The following is a 5,204-nucleotide window of genomic DNA, read 5'->3' on the forward strand; positions in this document are numbered from 1 at the left end:
CCCGCCAGGGGGTCACGTGACCAAATACTGGCCTCCCATTGGCTGCCTAATGATCACGTGATAGACCACGTGACAGACCACGTGGGTGGTTAAGGGCGGGTCGAGCCGAATATTTGAATTCAAATCTCCCGCCATGTGTGTCGTCATCAAAATGCTGGCTTCTGATTGGCTGCCCAAATCGGTGTCCCAGCTCGCCCATATTCCCTCTACTGTCGATGGTGCTGCTATCTAGCGGCCACCGTCTGAACTAACAGCGCAGCGTTTTGGTGGAAAGTCGAGGAAGTGCACCAGCTCGCCCATACTCTCACTACTTTTGTACTAATTTAAATTTCATTAATACACTTGTAAAATTTGAATTTTAATCTCCCTCCATGGGGTCAGGTGACCAGTGGTTAAGGTAGGTTCGAGGCTAGGGTCCAAAGTCCAAGAACAAGTGGTTAACGCTGGTTCGAGGCTAGGGTCCAAAGTCCAAAAAGGCTCATTTCCTGCGCCAGAATCGGCTTATTCTCCCTACTACTGATGTAATAGGAACACCATTAACATCAGAAAATTAGAAAAAAATTTGGAAGCATCTTAAAATAAAAATGGTTGTATACATATTACAATGTTTAGTTGTGAATAACAATTAAGAAGACTTTAAGCGTTTATTGAAAATTTTCTGTTATAGAAGGCCGTTACTGTAAAAGATTCGCGGCCATTTTATCAGTAACTCAAATTATCACGTTTCAAACAATTAACTTGTATCTCTTCAGCAGAATTGTCTATCGCGGCCCTAGTTTTGCCGAATATTTAGCCTACATCTTACAACGATTAATTTCATAAATAGGAAGTTTAAAATTATGATTGTCCTAAATAATGATGAAATCCTTGAGTACTCTTTCCTACCGAAATCTCACGTATAAAATAGTTTGAGGATATCAGGGACGTGTTGTGTCAATTATTGTTATATCAGATCTTTCGTTAAGGGAATGTAAATTCACAAATATTCGTTTATTCGAAGATGTGGTCTTAGATTGTGAATGTCGAAACCCCGAGAGGATGAAGGAGTGAACTGTTTGATAAGGTCATCTCTTCCACGGCCGCGCCCTACTTGTCCAGAACAGGGGTCGTGTTTAGTATTCTTTCTAGTTCCATGGTCCACTTTCTGCCACTAACTTTCATTGATAGATTTCTATCGTTTTGTTTTAGATTCCGTCACAAAATTAGGTCGAATTAAGTTTTCGTATTGTATTGAGTATTTTATCATCACTTTATTTATGAAATTTTTTTTTTTAATTTTATAAGAAAACACTGTAAGGAATGCTTGTTTCTTTCATGTCTATAGGAATAACTTGAAGTGCGGAGAAGAATACAATTTAAATAAGGTTAATCCTCGAACTAAGAAGTAGGAAAGATTTGGTAAGCAGTGTAAGGGTGACAAGGATCACTGACACCTGCCGCGTGCCCTATCTCTGTCACTCAGCGGTTTGGGCTCTAGAGGATGTTGAACCATAACACGGCAGACTTCCGCCTGCCTCTTATTCTTCAGTTGGTGTTGTTAATTGGGTTCCTGGGAAGTATATGGATGCTGTGTTATGCATCTGAAGCAAGTCATGAAGGATAAATACCCAAGTCGGATTCTTAAAATTTAACAGAAAAATATCTGAATGTCTATGAAAACGGAATGATTTTTCTTGGCAACAATGGTACTCATAAATGGCTTGTATTAGAGAATCCTGTTAGTACCGTAGAGAGTACTTTAATAATTATTTTTAAAAAAATGGACTTACTGAAATACAATTTTTGAATTTTAAAGTTAAAAAATGCCTGGCGTGAGAAAATCTTTTCATCTAGATATGGCGCCCAGATAAGGGCGCGCTAACAAACTCATTATTTTCAAAAAATGGACTTACAGAATTCCAATTTTCGAAGGTTTACAGATCGTTAAAACTGATTTTATATGAATTTCTAGAAAAATTTAATGATTTTTCTGGACTATCATGATATTTTTAGACCCTAGGTAGAGGATGTCTCAGAGGAGTCTATTTACTAAAATTGGTAACTTATCGTTTTAATAAAACATTTGTATTTAAGGATTTAATACTGCAATAAAATAATTTTGAGAAAAAAACAAGGCACCTCCTTCCTTTTTCCTAACCTATACGTATCTAAAAAAAAAAAATTATAAATCAATGGATTTGCAAAAAAGATCATAAGTCTTCATTTTTATCCAAAGAAATCCAATTTTTTTTGTAATCGTTATCAGAAACAACAATCGTATTTCTATTTAATATGTAGCTGATAAGGTGCACAATGGCTACTAATAATACGGTCGATCATACTCGCGGTTGGTTTTTCCTTCTGTCGAGAAGGCAACTGTACGTGATAATTATTACCGTATCCGTTAATATCTTCACATCGTGGAGGCTCCCGGGTGGCGATAATGGTTTTTTGAACCCCGAGATAACAGTTTAGCAAATTGTAGTATCTACGGGGTAACGCTTATCGCGTTATTGTCCACAGCCTTAACCGTTCCGTAGCTAATGGAACTGGTTACTAATACTGCTAATGGTCCGGGAGTCTTCAAGAATAGTTTATATGATGCTAATAATAATAATATGATTTATCTGATGGTATGTATAAAATATAGTACCTATTTATTATGCATGTTTATAAAAATCTTAACATTATAACTAGGATTTGGAAATCATATTAAAATATAAAGTCATTACTTAAAATGGTACTGGAATAGGATACTATACTTACTGGTCACAGTTGGAACACGTACCTTAGCAATTAGTGATAATTCCCTATGACGTCATCATCGATATTATCGGGCTGACGTTCTTTCCTCTTAATTTGTGGGACATATGATTTTCCTTTAGTTTCAATCTTCATTGTCAACGGCAAGAATTTGCATTTTATCGATTATGCAACCATTAATAATATTGCTGAACCTATGTAACCTACTTATATCATTTTTTAATTATTCCGATATTCTGCAGTTCATAATACTGTTGATGAAAATTCCTGTTCTTTCCTTATTCAGAAACGATATTGTTTTTTAGATTGTAAATTGCTCTTTTAGAAGCCGTTCAAAGACATAAATCATTGAACGTTAAATGTTTTCTGCTTAAACATCAGTAGAGGATTGTACTTAACAGTGATGGATTGATGGGTGATGGATTAGGTAATACTTACTTGATGTTTTCAAAAATTGTTACCCTAGCCATTTTGTAATATGCATAATTTTACTGATTGAATAAAGAAATGCTGAGTGTTATTTAAAAGACATTTTATTTTTATTACTCCTTCATACCATCTGACGTTTCTGGGAGTCCATGATGGCAGTAATGATCCCAGGGGCGACGGAGATGCAAACGGAAACTAAATATAGGTCTAGGGATCATGGAGTGTAGGTCATGCCAAGGGACTCTTACCGTGTTATGCACCACAGATTATTTTCATAATTGTTACCTTAATTAAATAACTCTAAATAATTTATAACAAGAAAGTATTGAATAAATATTGATTTTTTTGGATTATTTCCGCATTCTTGTATCTTTGTATCTCTTATAAATGTTTGAAGAAAGAATTGCCAAGTTCGATATGACTAGGAAATCTCGAATCGAAGGAAGAGATAATTATCAAGTGCTATCAATAGTGATGCTTGTATCTCGTCAAAACTCGATAAATCAAAATCGAAGGGAAATCGATTTTACTCTGAGTTGTCCGATTTTTGATATATTGATTTTTTGAAATATCGAGTTTGCTAATAATTAATTTCCATTTCGAGTTAGAGAGTTTAATATTATATATAAATGGGGGAACAGGATAGACTTTAAAATAAGTATTGAGTTTTGAAAGTAGTACAAATTGTAGAAAGATATATAAATCACGGATGCGCAAAGAATTACTTTAAACATATAGTATATATGTATATATAGTTGACCGTAAAAATTGATATATAGGAAGGTGGTCAGGGTTGCGGTCAATAATGAAACAAAAATAGTTTACAACTATTTATTTTCCTACGTTTCGCCCCACTTTGCAGGGCTTCATCAGGGCTAAAAAGATGCAAAATGAAACTATGTTAAGAAAAATGATAGAAATAAAAATAAAAAGATACAATGAAAAGAATAAAAAACAAGTAACAAAGGCAAGAGTAAAAGTTTCATATAAAAATACGTGAAATATAAAGCTAAAAAAGTACAGGAGATGTATATAAAACAAAATTTTTTTAAAAAAGTACAGGAGATGTATATAAAACAAAAAATTTAAATTACTTTAAACTTATGAAAATAGGAATTGATACTCATTATGAAGTATACAAATCCCGGGAGAACCATATGATAGTCTTGTCAGATGTAAAAATTATAGAAAAGAAAGAGCTAACATCCGAAAAAGCTGCATTTCTAATAAATAAATAATTATAATAGATGAAAACAAACATTTTACTGCATATTCTCGATTTTAGAGACCTTTATTTACCTTCTATCGATAAGTAAAAACAAAGTTTTGTTACCTGAAATGTTCGAGATAAACTAAATAATAACTGTAATTCTTATTAAAACGTTTTAATTATTAATAAAGATTTACTATTGTATTTACATAGTTGAATGAAGGAGATGGTCCGAGTTACGGTCTGGAAAAAAACGACAATTAAAAAATATTGTTTACTATTCATTATGTAAACATTAATTAATAATTCACAATATTTTTAATCGTTTTTTTCCTTACTGCAACCCGGACTATCTCCTTCTTTATTGTTATAATTATTATCATGACTTTTCGTTTCATTATGATTTTCTTTTTCAAATAGGATGAGGATTAAATTCTACTTCTCGCTGATCCTTCCAGCTGAATGAGATCTCAAATATTATTTGTTAGATGTAAGAAATACAGAAAAGAAAGAGTTAACATTCGAAGAAGCTACCTTTCAAAAAAATAAATTAATAATAATAATAGATGAACAAAAGATTAAAATAATGAAGAATGGTTCGCAGGATTGCGGTTAAAATAAAAATATTTTCTTAATTTACCTTTTTGTATCTTATTATCTTACAATGTCAGAATGTTCTTAGTTTTTTTTGTATCTCTTTAGCCCTGATGAAGCTCTACAAAAGCGGGGCGAAACGTCAGAAAATAGTTGTTAACTATCTATGTTTCTCTTTTCACCGCAATCCTGGCCGTCTTCTTCATTATTTTAAATTATAATTATAAAT

The sequence above is a fragment of the Halyomorpha halys genome, unplaced genomic scaffold (assembly GCF_000696795.3).
Source record: "Halyomorpha halys isolate HHAL.00 unplaced genomic scaffold, Hhal_1.1 Scaffold497.1, whole genome shotgun sequence".
NCBI classification, from domain to species: Eukaryota; Metazoa; Arthropoda; class Insecta; order Hemiptera; family Pentatomidae; genus Halyomorpha; species Halyomorpha halys.